The following is a 19,106-nucleotide window of genomic DNA, read 5'->3' as shown; positions in this document are numbered from 1 at the left end:
TAGTCCGGTGACACCCTGCTGGGCTCTGGGCCTGGGATTCTAGGGCAGAGCCAAACGTGGGGGGGCCTGAGATCCAGGGATGGAGCTGGGCATTTGTTGGGGTTGGGGCCGAGGTTGGGGGGGAAGGGGGAAGGCTGTGGGGGTGTGCAGTGGTTTGAAGTTGGGGAATTGGGAGTTGCGAAGTGGGTGGGGGGGGGTGTTGGATGGGAGGGAAAGGGTAACGAGCCAAAACGTGAATCTTCAAAGGCGGGATAATAGGTGGAGGAGGAAGGTGGGACACAGCAGTTATGGCACCAGGGTGCCTTAGAGTGGTCACCTGGAACATCAGGGGCCTAAATAGCTATCTGAAACGAAACAGGGTGATGATGTATCTGAAAAGGATGAGGATTGATATAGCGTTGTTACAGGAGACCCATCTCACTAGGGAGATACTAGAGGTGGTCAGGAAGAAATGGAAGGGGTGCATGGGGGGAGCCACGTATTCAGCATATGCTAGAGGGGTTAGTACTTGGGTGGCACCGCATGTACCATTTCAGCTGCTCCAGGTTGTGGCGGGCCCGGACGGCAGACTGCTTGTTATTAAAGGGATGTTAGAAAACCGGGAAGTGTGCATTGTGAACCTGTACGCCCCTAACCATGATACAGCAGCCTACTATAGGACACTGTATAGCAAAATTAGCCCCCTGCTGGGTGGCGGGATCCTATGGGGCGGAGACTTCAACTGTGTACTTAACCCTAGGGTGGACAGAGCGGATGGCAAAATAGATAAACCCACCCCAGCAGCACGGGTGCTACAGGCCCTCCTGAGAGACTTTGACTTAACCGACATGCTGCATCCTGTAGACAGGCAATACTCGCACTATACGGCACCGCATGACCTTCACACGAGGTTGGACTACGTGTTCACCTCCACGGGGCTGGCAGAAGAGATCAAAGGAGCGGAATACAAAGCCAGGGTGCTCTCAGACCACTCACCCTGGTCCTGGAGTGGCAAAACCAGCCCCGAAGGGCGCGGATCCCCACCTGGAGACTCTGGGCCGAGGCCCTGCAGGACCCGGGATTCCAGGAGGACATAAGAGAGGCGATCACGGGGCGTGGCTTGGAGCGCCAGCGATGTGGCTGCTCCCTTGAGGCCCACCCTGTGAAGCCCGCCGCAACTTGGACGTTAATGCGGCTCTACGCTCCTGTGCCGGAGCCCAGCTGATCCCCAGGACGTCGGATCGCCTAGGGCACCTATGGGCCAAAGAGGAGAGCGTAGCGCTCGCCAGCAGCGAAGCTACTCGCCCCAGTCCTCCGGGCCGACTCTAGCACCGGATCACTCAAGATGGCGGATGCACCCATCCCCCAGCTTCAGAGGTGTGGGTGACGACGCCTGAAGCCGCCTCCAGCAGCGACTCGGCCCCCCGGGGCTCCTGAATCCGCTGTGGAGTAGCGGTGCAGCTGGCCCCCTGGCTCTCCCTACCGCAGCCTCCCCGAAGCGGCCGCTGCGCAGCTGGACACTCCGCGGGGGCTCCCGCCTCCGGCACTACCTACCCGGGCTGACTCTCGGCCCCGCGGGACGCTGCGCCTCGCCTCCGGAGCCAGAGCAGACAGCGGCACGGACGGTGCCTACCAGGTAGGGGTGCTGGGGGTTGAGGCTCGGGTTGGGGGCTCGCCTCACATTTTTCCTGGGCTTCGCTAAAGGAGGCCGCACTGCGCACTCCAGCTCTCAATGAAGGGGCTGCCCCCTCCCTCCCCCGGCGGCCCCCAGAACATGCTCCAGCCTCTGCTCCTCGCTCTCTGATCTGCACCTGGGGGTGCCCTCCAATGGTCCTGGACCCCACATGCTACATTCCTGGGGCACCCCGGCCCATACCAACACCTGGTGCCTCCTTCCTGGCCTGGGACCTGGAGGTCCCCTCTCACCATCTTCTCCAGCGGTGGGATTGAGGCTGGGCTCCCATATGCAGGGCGATCCCTGCCTAGCCGTCGTGGGGGGCCCACATGCCCCTCTCCCGGGCCCCGATGACGATTTAACCCACGCCTTTGGGCCCTCAGCCTCTCCTGCCGCTTCCCGGGGATAACTGGACCTGCCATACGACGCCGCCTACCTGGAGCCCCAGCCTGAGGCTCCCACCTGTGGCCCCGGGCACGACTGAGCTAACCCCCAGGCTGAGGCGAGCCGCGCTGGCTTCCCCTGTCTCCGGATAGGGAGTTCCCCCCAGCTTCAGAATATCTCCAAAGGCACGCGCCTCGGCTACTCAATTCCTGGGGCGCCCCACCCCACTGCTTTGTCCACGCTCCTTCTCCTGCCCGGACACAGGTGGGTACCTGGCAATCTGTTTGCCTCCCAAGACCTACGCTTCTCACCTCCGCCCTCCACCGGACGGAGGGGACCTGTACTCCACGCAAACCCTCCAAAAACTAGTGATCTTGTTCCTTCACATTAAGCTCTTGTGCATCGGCTGATCTCAGGACCAGTATCCCTATCTTTCAACCTGGTGCCTTGACGACTGACCGCGTGGTGGGCCTCCTCATCTCCTCCTCCGCCCCATGGTCCGCCACCATGTCTAAGCAGACGAAAACAACCAAAAACGTGGACAGTGCCACCATGCTCACCGCTCCAGACAAGGGAAAGAAACCTGAACTAGTTAAGCCCACCCTACCGATTTCCCAAGAGGGGGGAGACGCCCCAGCCACCAGGGGCGACCTACTGGCTTTCATGGCAGACATCAAGGCTGAGTTCTGGTTCTGTATGTCGGAGCTCACCACCAAACTGGAGCAAACTGACCACAGGGTGACCGAGGTGGAGCGGAGGCGAGGCGAGGCGAGGCGAGGTGAGGTCGAGGACTGCTCCCAAGACCAGGCAACCACATTGGGAGACATCCAGCAAGCCGTAAGAGCTCTCCAAGATAAGTGTGAAATCCTCAAATTCAAACAAGAGGATTTGGAAAACAGCCCGCCGTAACAATCTCAGGATCCGAGGAGTTCCATCCTCAGTTCTTGACAAAAATCTACCAGACTATATAGGAGACTTCTTCCAGGCCCTACTCCCACAACTAGACAAATCCCAGCTCATGCTGGATCGGACCCACAGATTGCGCCCCCGCCGAGGAGTGGACTCGGATCTGCCTCCAGATGTTATCACGAGAGTCCACTACTTCTCCACGAAAGAAGCCATCTCCGCGATCAGCCGCTCTCACGATGAGCTCTCCTTCCAAGGCCTCCCTATTCAGATATACCAAGATCTCCCCCTTCTGACGTTGCAAAGAAGAAGGGCTCTTCGACCCCTGGCCCTCTTCCTCCAGGAGCGACAAATCAAGTACAGATGGCTCTTCCCCACAGCACTGCAATTCTCATTCAATGGTTCCCTCCGAAGAATTTCCCACTTGGAAGACGCCTCTAAGATCATGCATCAGGCCTCCCCCGAGGGAGCCTCCTCGCCGATCCCAGAGGTATCGGGGAATCCTAAGTCAGCCCCTCCCCCTCAACCCAGGCAGTCTTCGTGGTCTAGGGCCTCCCGAAGCAACAGAAGGAGGTAATTGGACCCTGAGCTACGTCAAATATCCACTGCTGCTTTGTCTGCCCGGGCTCCCATTGCCCTCATGGCCAATCTAAAAGCACCAATTCCGGCCCGGCACAGATCTACGATCCCCCAGTGCGGCGGGCTTCATCCATGGTTTATGCCCGTTCCAAGGTTCATTCCATCTTAAGTCCTTGGATTCACATGTTGTTCTTTCAATCTCAATTGGCCCTGTTGGCCAGGGAGTGGGCTGCTCCCACAAAGATACCCACCCCGCCAGTTAAAAAGTTGGCCTCCCGTTGGGGGCCTGTGTTAAAACCGCAAGTGCAGCACAGGTCACTCCCAAATCACCCTTCTAATGGCAACTAATGGACAGCCTGGCAACCCCCCTACCCCCGAGCAGGGAGCACCAAGACCACCGACCCTGGAGCATCAGACGCTGAGATGCCTCTCATGGAACGTTAATGGGCTTAAGTCCCTCCCCCCCCCCCCAAGCGTAAATCAATCCTTCAGAAACTACAAGATGAGGAGGCCGGAGTGGCGTTACTCCAGGAAACCCACCTCCTCCCAGCTGACTTTGGTCGCCTCCGATCCAGCGCTTATCCACGCCAATTCTTTGCCTCGGGAGACACCAAGAAGGGAGGCCTGGCGATCCTATTCCGGAAGGACCTACACCCCCAGATCTTGGACTCCATGTCGTGCCCTGAGGGCCGCTTTGTGGCCGTCAAATGCCTCCTGCTAGGGGACCTCTACACTTTTGTATCTGTATACGCACCAAACTCGGGACAGGCAATCTTTTATGACTTACTGGGCTCCTCCCTCTCGGGCTCTGTAGAAGGCCAAACAATAATGGGAGGAGATTTCAATGGAGTACCGGATCCCGCCAGAGACAGGTCCCACCCCCCCCACACCCATAGCGACTTCGCACAGGCCCTCAGCCTCCTGCGCCTCTTCAGAGACTTGGATGTGGTGGACACGTGGCGGGTACTCCACCCTACCGAGAGACTACTCCTTCTTCTCCTTCGTTCATCGGACTCTCTCCAGAATTGACCTCCTCCTATCCTCACCCCAAACTCTCGCTTTCACCAATGAGGTGTCCATAGGCCCACGGATATTGTCGGACCATGCTCCGATAATAATGGAACTCCGGATCCAGAGCCCCAAAGCTAACGCCCCACGCAGATGGGCGCTGTACGACCAGATCCTCAACGACATGTCAACCAGGGACAAAATTGCCACCACCATCAGGAACTTCTTTGAGGAGAACCCAGTCTCAGATACCTCCCTGGCTAACAACTGGGAGGCAATGAAAGCTGTGGTGAGGGGAGCCCTGATAGCCCAAGGGGTAGCATTCCACCGAGACCTGAGACGCATTTGGCAAGCCCTGGAGGAAGAACTACGATCAGCTGAGGAAGCACAAAAGAAAAACGGCTGGTCCCCCAGATCTCAACGAGCTCTCCGATCAGCCAGAAAGAAACTGGAGGCCCACTACACTGAACATACTGCGCAGCTGCTGGCTAAGACCAGACAATTATATTACGCCAAAAACAATAAGGCTAACAAGCTCCTGGTGGCCAAGCTGGCCAAAACGAGACGCACCAACACTATTGCTGGGCTCCGAGACCCACAGGGGGTGACTCATTACTCGGAACTAATGAAACTACAATTAGCTACGGACCACCTAACCCAGGTCATGACGGCACCCCCACGCGATCGCTCCAATAAAGAAGCATACCTGCGAAAGGCCACCCTACCACACCTGATTCCACGCGAGAGCAGCTAGAGGCCCCAATAACCGACGAAGAGGTCAACAAGGCGATCAAGGCCCTCAAATCGCAGGCCCCGGGCCCGGATGGGTTCTCCAAGGTTTTATAAAATATTCAAACCCCAACTTATCCCCCACCTGGTATCTCTTTTCAATTCATTCAAAGGGTCGGGCTCTGTGACCCCCTCAATGCAAGAGTCTAATACGATCCTCCTCCCTAAGCCAGGGAAAGACCCGAGAGATCCAGCCTCGTACAGACCCATCGCCCTTCTGAACATTGACGCCAACCTATACTCTAAGATCCTGGCTAACCGGCTATCACTCATTCTCCCGGACATTATCCACTCCGACCAAACGGGCTTCATCCTCCACCGATCTGCGGGGGACAATATCCGGCAAACCTTGAACCTGATAGACATCTCCCACCGAAACTCCCAGGGTCTCGCCCTGATGGCCCTGGATGCAACCAAAGCTTTCGACAGGGTTGATTGGTCGTTTTTGGAATACACCCTGGAAGCTTTTGGGTTCGGCCCAGCGTTCCGGTCCATGGTCCTAGCCAACTACAAGGCCCCCAAAACTATCCTGAGGATCAATGGCACCCTCTCGGCCCCGATCCCCATGTCTTGCGGGACAAGACAGGGCTGTCCACTATCTCCCCTTCTCTTCGCCCTCACTATGGAACCCTTCGCCCAGAGGATCAGACAAAATAATTTTATCAAGGGGCCGCAGGTGGGCCCATCACAACATAAAATTGCCCTGTACGCGGACGATGTCCTGTTGACGCTCTCAGAAGCCAGCACCTCAGCGAAGCACGCCGTAGCCGAAATAAATAACTTTGGGGAGGTCACCGGCTTCACTGTCAATTTTACCAAATCAGTGGCTCTTGGAGTCGGCCTCCGACCGGCGGAATGGGAGGCGCTAACTAAACTGTGCCTAATTAAATGGCGGGAGCAATCCATTCCTTATCTGGGAGTTCACATTTCAGCAAACCCGAAAGACACCTATCAGGCAAACTTCCCCAGACTGTTTCGCGAAGTAGAGGGAGACTTGAAGCGCTGGACCACACAAGAAATCTCATTAATGAGCCGAATCACAGCCACCAAAATGAATCTGCTTCCGAGATTTCTTTACGACTGCTCCTCCCTCTCTGTTTCCATCCCGACTACAGCCCTTCAAGACCTACAGAGGAAAATATCAAAGTTTATATGGAAAGGCAAGAAGGCCAGGATCCCCCACAAGACCCTGGTCGGTAACGCTAGGCTTGGAGGACTGGGGGTCCCCGATCTACAGGCTTATAGGGCAGCGGCGCAGTTAGCACACATCCACGCCTGGCAAACAAGCACAGCCTTCCCCAGGTGGGTGGAACTAGAACAAGCTCAACTCCCGCTCCCCCTCCGGTTCCTCACACACATCCAGCCCCCCCTCAGAGAACGCTGGAAGAACATTCTGCGGACGACGAAACACACCCTAAGCTCCTGGGACTGGGCCTTGAAACGGAAGGGAATCCCGAGAGGCCAAAGCCCTCTCTCACCGATCTTTCACAATCCAAATTTCTCTCCGGGGGCCCATCCCCGTAACTTCCAAAACTGGATAGATGGGGGCCTCGAAACCCTGGAGCAGCTATACTTTGGGAATAAACCCCGTACCTTCGAACAATGCAAAGAGGTCTTTCGGCTCCAAGAGGGAGACAAATTTATGTACTGCCAGCTCCGCCACTGGTGCTCCCACCCTCAGACACTGCAGGCGGCCACCCGCTCCCCGATGCCTCTTGAGCTAACCCTCAGAGACCTCCCAGCCAGAGGCAGGACCTCGACCTTATACAGACGCTTTTTGGGGGACTACCTGGTGACAAAAACCCGATACATGGCCCAGTGAGAGGCGGACCTGGGTCATCCGATTGACGACCAATCGTGGGTAGATATATGGACTCGCACCCACACTTCTTCCTCCTGCGTCACCAACAGGGAATGTGCCTACAAACTCACCCTGCAATGGTACTATCCCCCACTCAGACTTCACCACATGAACCCACAAGTGGATCCCTCCTGCTGGAGGAGGGGCTGTGCCTAGCACGAACTGTGGGTCGTACAGACCCCTCTCAATGCTCAACCAGGACAGTAAAATCCTTACTGCTGTGATAGCGAACAGGCTAAAGGCCGTTATTGGTAAACTGATACACACAGACCAAACAGGATATGTCCCGGGCAGGAACATAACTGATAACATCAGGAGGTTGCACCATATCATAGACTAAACAAAAGAAAAACCAGGGGAAATAGCTATAGCCTCATTAGACGCGGTTAAGGCCTTTGACTCAGTTAGATGGCCCTGGCTGACCGCGGCCTTAGAGGGCTATGGAATGGGTCCGGGGTACCGCAGGTGGGTGAAAATGCTATACAGCTCCCAGATTGCTAGAGTTAAAACGGGGGCTATCATTTCGGATAAATGGCAGCTAAGTAGGGGGACCAGACAGGGTTGCCCCGTGGTCACCCATGTTATACATACTGGTGCTGGAGCCACTGGCCATCTGCCTGAGACAACAATACGAGGAATAAGGCATCCGTACTGCGGGGGGCATGCATCTTGTTTCCTTATATGCTGATGATATATTGTTGTATCTGCGCTACCCGGAGGAGAACATGCAGTATATACTGGATGTGATGGAGCAATTCGCTGCCCTCTCCGGCATAGCGGTGAACCCCAAAAAGTCTAGTGTGTTCCCCCTGGGGAGGTACAGGCATGTCCGGCCTGATAGCTTGCCAATATTGCCAATACCCTGGTGCACTAAGTCGTTCCGATATCTCGGAATAGACATATATCATACAGCAGGAGAAGAACATGCACATAACACGGTAAAGGCAGTGGCAGGAATCAAAAATAGCATGGGATTTTGGTACAACTCCAGGGACATGGTGGCCCTCTGGAAATTGCAAAACCCGTGTGACAGCGGGGGGGGGGGGATAAACTTGCCGAACTTTGAACTGTATTACCTGGCAGGGCAGCTGCAGTATGTAGCGGGGTGGCTGTCTGATGACGAGACGGCAGAATCTAGACTGCTGTGCAGGGAACCGCCCCCTTCTTCCTCAGAGAAGTGGTGTGGCTGTCCAAACCAAGGGTCCGGGAGACGGCGGGGCTTCTAGTACTGGGCTGGGAGTTGTGGCATAGAGCGTGGCAAATATCGGGACACCCGGTTCCGTTCTCCACGCAGGTGCCGCTGGTGGCACTATGCATAGAAGACCCCCAGCTGATGCAGGGGGTCCGCAGGTACTGGGAACCAGTAGACTTGGCCACCCTGGGAGACATATGGCAAGAGGGGGAGGCGTTGGAGTTCCTGAAACTTATAGAGGATATGGGGTTGCATGAGGGGCAGTATTTAACTTACATTAGAATGTTGAAAAGGGTGCGAGCAAGGTGGCCACCGGCGGTGCTCACAGCGCAACCGGATGCCACTATGGAGATGATATATGATGTCTCGGAGGGCAGGCATGAGGTTTCTCGTATATATGAGCTGCTGGGGACCAAGGTGGGGAAGGAATTGACTCAACTGAGACAAATGTGGGAAGAAGAGGTGGGGGAGCCCATGTCGGATGGGCTCTGTGAAAGGGCCCAGAGATATCATAAAAAAGTGTCTCGGAACGCTAGGCTCCAACAAATTCAACTGTATGTCACGCATAGAGCATACCTCACCCCCAGTAAGATCGCCAGGTTTGGTGATCAGGTGGCTCAGAAATGCCCTAGGTGCGGGGAGGTGGAGGCTGGTCTGCTACACATGTTCTGGGCCTGCCCGGAGGTGGGAAGGTTTTGGTCAGAATTAAAGACACGCCTAGCAGGATGCGGCATCGCTATGGAGGTGGAGTCGGCCTGGGCATGCATGTTGGGGGGTTTCTCTAGGCCACGTAACTCAAGGCACATAAGCAAAATGAAAGACCTAGCATATATCCTGGCCAAACGAAGGATAGCAATGGGCTGGAAAGCGGCCCAGAGACCAAGGATAGAGCTGTGGTGGGCTGACCACCTGAAAAAGGCAGAGGCAGAAACAACAGTCCGGTTTGAAATGGTATGTAGAGGGGAGGAGGAGGAGGTAGGACCCCTAATTGAATGGAGACAGCTAGTGGCCACCATGAAAGGCCCACCTCAGTCCGATCACAGTGATGTTGAGACAGATAATGAGACCGCAAACCCGCCTGAAGAATCACAGGCTGATGACAGGGACAAATTGGCTCAAGTTGGGGGGGGTGGGAGGGAGTGGGACTTAAGAACTCAGCTTGTAACATTATGATGTTGAACTGTATATGGATGTCCCAAGTTTTGCAATGTTTGGTGTGGTGTTATAAAATAATAAAAATGTTTTTTAAAAAAATCATTTCTGTTGCGCCTTGTTGCTCCTAGGTCTGGTGCGCATTATAAATAATAAACTAAACTAAACTAAAGCTAAGAACCTTTGTCATATTATCGCCAGATGCGAAAACAGGCATTTCCATGCCTACATAGAAGCCAGAACTGTTGGCATTGCCAATGCTTGTTCTTAAAGCATGGTTTACATTTTGTGGGCGAGTAACCCAGGTCTTTTTAGTCTGGCCCTCAGACTGACCATTGCCACCAGGTCATAGTGGGCATTACAAACACTCGCCCCTGTCCAGATGTACGGAGTCTTGCTATACAAGGCGCCTGCTAGCGACGTACTATGTAGAACAGGAGGTGGCTACAAGTCTGAATTCTTTAAGGCCAGCCTCCTTGCCATAACCCAGATCACCGTCATACTATTGGCGGTAAAATAACATGTGTTGTAGGCAACAAATAACACACCATACCAGAATTCATTTTTAGAGAGGGAATAATCGGCCCGGTGGTTATTTTTTAAAATACATTCGTGATGTTATTATTGTTGAATTAATCGTGGAGCTCGCGTGAATTTCCCCGCGTCTCATGGAGAACATCTGAATGAACGTGTGTGGTGAGTTTCGGATTAGCAATTCTAATCGGTTTCTTGCACCTTGATGTCATGTGTACAGACTACGTTCTGTGATTGGCCTCTTGTTCTACCAATCATTTTAAGGAAGCGGTTGAATGAGACCGTAAATGCTGGCTGTCCTTAATAGACGTGTCTATTCTGCTGCGCTAGGGACTGCTTTGCAGGTAGGGAGTTAATGATTTTAAGTCTGTGTATAATTATATGCTTAAAGAGACGAGATGTTTCCTCGCTTAGTTGATTTTTAGCCTGTATTCCTTTTCCTTCTTATTTTAGCTAGCCACATTGTGTGCTCTTGGGCAAATCCCTTTGTCGCCATGTGTTTAGAAACTAGCGCAACTGCGTTATTAAGTTGAACCTATACCTATAATGCGTGTACAGTCGTGTGCTGTGTTTATTTAATCGCAGAATTTAGTATCGTCCATCACACCGGCCGCCTCTTGGCTCTGTCAAGAAGAAGCCCGCATTATCTTATGGTTTGGAGCTGACCTCAACCAGTCGCGGCAACACGTCTGCTGGCTGCTGATATCGCCAGCATTTTGAAACTAGGCTTGAGCCGCAGCCGTTGAACCAATACATCGATAATTTTCCATTATACACATGTATTTCCTTTGCACGAGTATTGTGTTGGGCTTGCTTTTCGCGGTGAAAAAATCCTCCGTTTTCAGTTGAGGCCCAAAATGGTATATGAAGTGGGAGTAAGTTAGATTTTTCCCCCTTGTGTTTCGATTATTATAATGATTCCCCCCCCCCCCCCAAATATAATAGCAGTATCTAAAATGTTCGAAACCCCTTTTAACATACATAAACTAAACTGTAACATTCTGTAACATAAACTAAACTGTAACAATCTGAAATATTTTTTAAAAAAACAAGTAATACTTTGTTGGAGGGCACTTTGTTGGAAGTGGAACAATTAGATGGGAGGAGAGGGTGGGGACAATTGAACTGTTGCAAGTGTGCCATTTTAAGCCCCGTTTCCGCATTTAGTCCTTGTAATCCACCGTTCTATATAGTTCTGTACATAAGCCCTGCGCAGCTCACTTAGCAATAATAGCACCCTGTTCCGCATGCTTCCCCTGTATCCTGGGAGTGGTGTTCAGGTCGGGGTAGTGGCAGTGCACATTAATTCAAGCATGAGTACACTATATCAATAAGCTGAGCTGGCAATGCGGGCATGAATGTATTCAATCACTGAAGTTTATTTCGGATCAAGTGATCCATTAAACCATACATAGCAAATGTACAATGATGAAGCTCACATTATAATAAGAAGAAATACAATTGTTAAGACATTAATAAAATAACCAGTTCATTGTGGATGATACACTGATTACTTAAAGTGATCCTGTGCATATATACGATTATAGAAAAGTTATCAGAGTGCATTTAAATACATTATTAGCATAGTTTAGGCAAAGAGCAAAAAAAGTTAAGTTCGCAGCCAGCGTGTATGTAAAAGGCAGGTCACAGGTTTGAATCCTCATGGAGTAAACTCAGCCTCGCCGCCTCCCCCTTCTGAATTTGGTACGTTGAGTATGAATGAGTTGAACAAGGATATCCCTTATTCGTATTCAAAGGTATCTAGAAAAGTTTGAACCTGGGTAGTTATTCTATAAATGACCAAATCGGATATTGTAGCATGTTTCATGTATCAGGAATTGCCTAGGTAGATGACGGATTGCAATTACAAGAAGCACATTTCAATTTGTCTCGACTCCTCTTTTAACCACTTGATGATCTGCACGACGTTTACAGAATTCTTAAACGTAGGTACAGGGAGGGTCAGTGCGCTAATTTAACCCCAACCTCCAGCAAGCACTGGGTGACAATTTGAAAGTTAAAGGAATGTCTTTAATCTAAATGTAATCTTCACATCAATCTGCCACCTGTCGGTTTTGTGTTCGTCCAATTGTCCGTGTCTCAGGTATATTTTCCCATATTACCCTTTCCTAAGACAGTCTACCAATGCAGCTTCAAAGTGCACCCTACTCGGGAACTGTGTTGGGAAAGGTTCCCATTTATGTGATGTTTTCCCTCCAATTGTGTACCCCCCCAAATTTTTACTGATGTTTAAACATGGTAGTCCGACTTTGCCAGTGAAGCACAGCTTTCAGCTGCGCTGGCCTAGGCTTTTCGCTAACTTTATTATGGGGAAACTGGCATGCCCTTAAAGACAGTCAGTACTGGGAGACTTTGTTTCCCTTAGTCCTTTCCAATGTTGCACCTTACAGTACAGTGCATTTGGGTATTCCTTTTGTTTTCAAAGGTCCTAGACTCCCTCAAAGGATTTTTCAGAAGAAGTGCAGATGTGCCTTGGACAGGGCTGGTGGCAGCTTATCTGTTGGTATTATTTTAACCCTTTCTTGCCATGCAAACTGCATTTACCGCAGTTGGCAAAGCAAGGTGGCCTGGCTCCAAAATGACCATGCCACGAGGTTCTTTGTCCTGTCCTTTGGCCGTCTTACCCCTTTGACTTGCCCAGGTCGAGCCGACCCGGGGCAGTCCTTATTTGGGCATGCATTCTCCCGCAAAACGCCAAGCTTTCGTGGCCAGGACTATCTAGTTCCAATACACATCCTGAGTGCTGGAGAGTTTGGTGTGCTGTGAATGACTGGGACCACCGTGGTCTGTGATTGGTCCATGTCTGGTGTGCCTGCATGTGAGCAGATCTCCCATTGGGTGCTCTTCGTTTTGGCACCAAGAAGATTCTGGATTAGAGAAGGCCCCAAACACCCACACCAGATCGATCTCTTGAGTTCTCACTGAACCTAGTATAGGATCCAATTATCCTGAAACTAAGAAGCCGAGTGGAGGATCCGCTGGTGACCCGCTGGAAGGTTTGGCACCCTGAGCCTTCTGTCGTCCCGCTGGACCCCTCTGCATCTGATCGAACTAGAAGGTCTGCGAACACGCTTCGACCAGTTAGAATAGTGGGACCAACTATTCTAGGCACCTTCATCAAACCCTGCAAGTAAGCCTTCTCAGAAGTCTTGCGCAGGACCTTTGCTCTGACACCGCTGCCGTTTCGAGGAGAGCCTTGAAACTTGGTACATCGCAAGTTCTGTGTTCCACGGCACTCTCACACCGAATTTCTTACACTTGGCATTCCCAGGTCTGGAGTAAAGAAAGGGCGCCCGAACCGGAGTACATGCAGTTACTGTGTCGCCCAGCCGTGGTGACTAACATCGCAGGTGCCTTGCTGCTGTACCCCTCTGTTCCCTGAAGCCTGCTACAGTGAAACTGGCTTGATCCATCCACCAGGAGTGGAGAAATAGTCACTGTCCCATTCGGGAATCAACGGTGTAACTTTGCTGCTGAAAGCCACAGAGCCACACAACTGTGAGTGTACTCGACTGGAAAAGTTTGGTCCGGTGTGCGCCGGGGGTCGGTAAGTACTTGCAACCCTTACCAGTGGCCCCTAGCGCATCCATCCACTTTTACGCATGAGTGTCCCCTGAGGGCCACTCACCTTTCCACAGGTAGCCTGCGCTACCGTCCCATTCCCACCTCCTGGAACCTGTTCTGCCCTTTTGGGGAGACCATCCACAAATAGTGGGAACTTATTCTGCATCACCTCACCCACCTTCCTGAGCTGCTAAAGACCCTTGAAGAGACCCCATTTTTGCTCTTTTACACTACCCCATGCACCAGCATTTGAAAGTACATTTGAACACTAGGCTCCACTCCTCATAGGGACTGGACTACCTCTCAGTTAAGATTTGAACATTGCAGAACTGCTTAACCCCTTAACCGCTATGGGGTACGCCCCCCCCCCCCAGTGCCAAGGCCTTTTGTTGGTGATTTCGGTATTTCGCCATTCAATCCCTTGGAACTTTTTTATTACATGAGATATCTCAGCCAAATTCTGTCCCTCTTCCCCCCACATGTAGGCGGTCATAATGCCACCAAGGAATCCTACGTTGCTGTAGGGGGGTGAGTGAAAATAACCAAAAGGGAGAACATTTTGGGTTTTTTCAGAAAATGCCAATAAAATGATGTACAAAGAAGCCTGGTTTTTTTCCTTTTAAGTGCTAGGAACAAATAGTTTGCTGTGCTGAATTCTCAATTTTCCAGGCTTTCAAGAACAGGTTGAGTGGAAACCAAAAAAACATATTTTGATATGGTTATCAGTCGTTTTTTAAGAGGTAGGCAATTTTTGCCTTTTTTCCAATAGGACATGCATGGACGGAACGGAAGAGAAGGGTAGGAAAGCTGAATGGCAAGACAGAAAGGCATACCGTTCTGAAAAGTAGACAAAATTCCATTTAGGAAGGGGTAATTTGCACAGGTCAGCCAACAACTATGTAGGGAAAATTTCCATAGTTTGGGGAAAAATCGGGAAAATGACAGAAGAAAAGGTATGTGGTGGACATGGTTGGCCCGGTAAGGCAATGGTTTCTGTGAATTTTGAGAAAAACAATGCTCAGCTACATTCCCCGACTCTTCTAGTTAGGAAATCACACATTTTTCATAATGTTTCACAAAACAAGCAATACCACAAGTCAAAAACGGAGCCATGGTACATAGGATATTTATGCTTATGGCCTAAACAGACGTATTTAGCATGTGTAAATAAGGAAAACAAATGTGGTGAGGAAGGGCAAGCATACATTTTTTTGAAAGAGCACAAGCAGACCTTTTGACGGGTAGGTGATTTGTGAAGGTTACAAAAGTGTATAGTGCCTTAAGCAGAGACTAAATGTAGGCCACATTAGGGAAATCTAAGGGTCGTGTGACAAAGTGCAGCAGCAAACGGGTTGAAACTTAATGAAAGCCATGCAAACACAACAAATGTCGTACCTTCCCGTGTTCCCAGAGGTGTCCCGACAAAAACGGTACCTCACATGTGTGGGTGCACCTACCTGGGCACAAAGGGAAAAGGCTAAACTACTGGTAACTCCAAGTCTTTCGGCAGAACAGATTTTGCAGAATTTTGCTCTTGTGGACAACCTACAGATTGGGCCTGGGGTGTCGCAGCCACCAAGGAAAACGGGGAAACCCATGCATTTTCGAAAAGAGGACACCCGTGGGAATCCACAAAGGTGTGCCTTGCGCCAATCACCCAAGAATGTATTACCCACAAGCCCTGGCAAAGTCGGAAAATTGGGGTGAAAAAACACAATTTTCTGACATTTCCCACTGCCAACCGACCGAAACACGCTGCCAACAAAACATGGCCTACCTTCCTGTGTTCTCACAGAAGCTCCAATGAGAGGCAGACCTCGTATGTGTGGGTGTCCTCACTAGGGTGAGAATGGGTAAATCATTTGTACAGTAAATGCTCTGGGAATACAAGAATCAGTGTGTAGCAACCACTGCCACCCTGTTTCTCCTCTTGAAGCCCATTCACATGTACCTTTGCTCACACTTCCCATTCATACAGTTCACAATGCAGTCGGACAGGCAGGGTGGGGTTTAGCACAAGGAGGAAAGTCCTTGTGAGCAGTGAAGCCACATCAAGGCACCAACCGTTTCACTGGCCATTCATACACCTTTCGTGCCTGCAATCAGTAGGCATCCATTTCAGCAGTCGCACCTCTATCAAAACACTTGCGCCACAGCAACCATATCTGCACACTTATAGGATGTGGACATCTGCTCACAATGCAACCGTGTCTCTAGCGATATCTTTCACACCATTTCCCAGTACTTGCATATCAACTGTGTCTTCATTCAAATGTCATGTGGCACCAACCGTATCTGCACACTCACAGCAAGTGGTCATTGGCTCACTTGGCTACCTGGCCTACAGGTGCTGTCTTTCATACCAACTTCAAGTACGCCCATAGCAAGTATGCCTGCATTCACTGTTAATGTTGAAACATTCATTTGTGCAACCTTACCCACACTAAACACACATCCACTAACATGCTAACAATTTCTGCAGTACTGGGAAAGTGCATTCACAGAAACGACGTAGCTTTACCTCACACACACACCAATCGTATCCAAGTAATTCCTACAGAAGACATTTCAGTCACACCACACATAACATTAGTTCAGGTAAAACAATAAAGAAGGCATGGTGGTACAAGGTACGCAAGACACCGCCGCCATATAGATGATGTCCAAGTACCACTTTCATGACACTTAGACCTCAAGGGGGGGAGCCTAAGTGGCTTGTACTAATTTCAAAATACACCCCTTGAGTGGAGGGAACCGGAATGGTGTTCCCGCCTTCTCCAACGCACCCCACGAGTAGAGGGAGTGGGACTGGCGTTTCTTTGCATGGCAAGCCTCAGGGGGAAGGAGCTGGAATCCCATTCCTTTCCAATGTACGCCTGAAGCGGATGGAGCTTCACTGGTGTTTTTTTGTAAGACAGGCCTGAAGTGGAGCGAGCTGCACTAGCATACCTTGCCAAGACACCCCAAAGGGGAGTGAACCAGAGTGGTGTTCCTTTCTTCTCCAAGGCACATCTCAAGTGGAGGGAGCTGGAGTGGGGAGTGGTATTCCTTTCCAAGATACACCTGAAGTGGGAGGAGCATGAATTGCGTTCCTTTGCAAGTCACACCTTGCGCAGAGGGAGCTAGACTGACCTTTCCTTCTAAGGCAGGCCTCAAGTGAAGGGTACTGGAGTGGTGTGCCTTTCCAAGGCATGCCTCAAGTGGAGGGAGCTGGACTAGCATTGCTTGCCAAAGCACGCCAAAGGGGAGTTAACCACAATGGAGTTCCTTTCTTGTGCAAGGCACGCCTCGAATGGAGGAGGCTGTAGTGAAGTTTCTTTCGCAGGCACGCCTCAAATGAAAGGAGCCTGAATCTCGTTCCTTTGCAAGTCACGCCTCAAGGTTAGGGAGCTAGACTGACGTTTATTTCTAAAGGAAGGCCTCAAGTGAAAGGTATGGGAGAGGTGTGCCATAAGGCACGCTAAATAAAGTGAAGTGAGTTGAAAGGCTCTTGCATTTTTATTGAAGGTACACCTCCAGTGCAGGGAGCAGGAGTGCTGTTCTTTTGTGAGGCATGCACGAATTCAGAGGGTCCCTTTAAAGGAATGATGGGCATTCCCGGAAATCAGTCGATCTCCCAATACTTTTCCTTTGTATGATACAAAAGGAAACAAGGCTGTAGGCAGAGGGCTGGATTGGAAGGGCATTGGGGACAGCACACCCGAGTATCCCTCCTCATTCCTTTTTTTGTACACACCTTACATTTTCTGTAAGGTTGTGTCTTCATGGCTGTGGCAGGAACATAATCCGCAAAGTGTCAACCTTTCAATCTGGCCACATCTTCTACCTCTGGAAAGGAAGGGAGTTTGTAGATGGACAATATTCAGAGATTGTACAACTTCTTCTTTTTCAAAGTTCAGAAACAAGAGGTTGTTTTGTGGAGCAGCTGCACGGTACACCACATATGCATTGTGCGTAGCTACATGCATAATGTGTATGCCCAACTTTTTGTACCACATGCACGACTGGAGTTCAACATGGTATGGCTGAAGCAATTGGTCTGCTTTATCTACTCCACCCATGTACTTGTTGTAGTCCAGAATGCAGTTGGGCTTCCGCACCTGCTGAGCCTGCCAGCGCACAGTGACTAGTGAAGTACTTTCATCATGAATAGTATTTAGCATGTGCACATCCCTTCTGTCGCAGAATTTTACTGCCAACAGTTCATCCTGCCGCAATGCCATACATGCTCCCTTTTCCAACTTATAACACACAAGTTGTCTGGGGAAGCCGTTGTGGTTACTGTCTATTGTACCACATGCCAGTGTGCCTACATTGTACAATTCCTTGAAGAGTGGAATTCCTGTGTAGAAATTGTCCACATACAAATGGCGACTCTTGTGGAGCAATGGTGTGAGAAGATATCAAACAATCTTCGCACTTACCCCTAAAGGGGCTGGGTAGCCCGCAGGGTTTAGAGTAGAGTCTTTTTCAGTGTAGACTCTCATGCTGTAGGCATACCCAGTGGTACTTTCGCACAACATGATCCTGTATCGTGCTCTCTTGCTCTGAAGGAACTGCTTGAACACTAGCCGACCTTTGAACAACCTCAATGATTCATCAATGGATATTTTCTGGCTAGGAACATACACCTCCGAAAATCGCTGAGTAAAGTGCTTCAGAAATGGCTGAAGTTTGAATAGCCTATCACATTTTGGGTCCGTTCTGAGTAATGCTGCCGAGCTGTCATTGAAATGCAACATAGGTTGCAGTGCTTGAAAGCGATTTCTACTCATTGTTGCTGGAATAAAAGTGGTTAAAAATACTGCTTCAGTAGACCAGTACATTGAGATAGACTGTCACGGAATTCCCCCATTCTCACCTGAGATCGCTCCTTGCAGGATTTCTTGGAGGAAGTCTTCTTGCACACGGATCGGGTTTTGTACAAGCCCGCGCAAGTCTCCTCTGACTCCAGCGTGCGTTCAGTGTTCCAGGATACTCAGATGCTCAGGACGCCCAGGAAGCGAGGAAGTGTACACGAAGGAGGTACACGAAATCCGGGAAACAAGGTAAGAGAAGAGGGAGGAATGAATTGGGAAATGAGAGGGTCCAGGAACCAAGGACAGGAGAATAGTTCAGCGAACTACAGAGCACACGTCTAGTCACTACCAGCGAAACGTTGAGACGTGTGGGGCCGCGGGGGCGTGGTCTATTTGTAGAAAGTGCTACGTCCGACGTGGAAGCTGGTGCAAGGCGTACCACGTTAGACGGCCATGTTGGGAGTATCAAAGAGTGCAAGCCCAGTTGTGACAAGGACCAGGAAGTCCAAAGGGGGCGCGTTCTGTGGATCATGACAGCATGCCTCCTCCGAAAACTTGTTCCACCAGGTTTGCCCGGATGTATGAGATGATACCTTCTGAGCAATCGGGGTGGTATTCAGATTAGAAAGTGGTTCCCAGGTTCTTTCACTCGGAGGATATCCT

At 50.8% G+C, this 19,106-nt stretch overlaps 1 protein-coding gene across 3 annotated transcripts in view; it reads left to right on the top strand.

The window, feature by feature from the left end:
• PPOX (protoporphyrinogen oxidase) overlaps nucleotides 1-19,106 on the top strand; it is an 867,939-nt gene that overhangs the window by 91,359 nt on the left and 757,474 nt on the right. Inside the window, exon 1 of one of the 3 annotated variants that reach the window (XM_069607177.1) lies at nucleotides 10,383-10,403. The exons of the other annotated variants lie outside the window; for them this stretch is intronic. The gene's annotated coding sequence lies outside the window, so the exon portion shown is untranslated. Of the gene's footprint in view, nucleotides 1-10,382; nucleotides 10,404-19,106 lie in introns of those variants that run through there. 3 annotated transcript variants of the gene reach the window in all.

Source organism: Ambystoma mexicanum, chromosome 1p, assembly GCF_040938575.1.
Source record: "Ambystoma mexicanum isolate Mex_15411 chromosome 1p, UKY_AmexF1_1, whole genome shotgun sequence".
Classification (NCBI taxonomy): domain Eukaryota; kingdom Metazoa; phylum Chordata; class Amphibia; order Caudata; family Ambystomatidae; genus Ambystoma; species Ambystoma mexicanum.
This window is presented reverse-complemented; position numbering and strand designations above follow the sequence as displayed.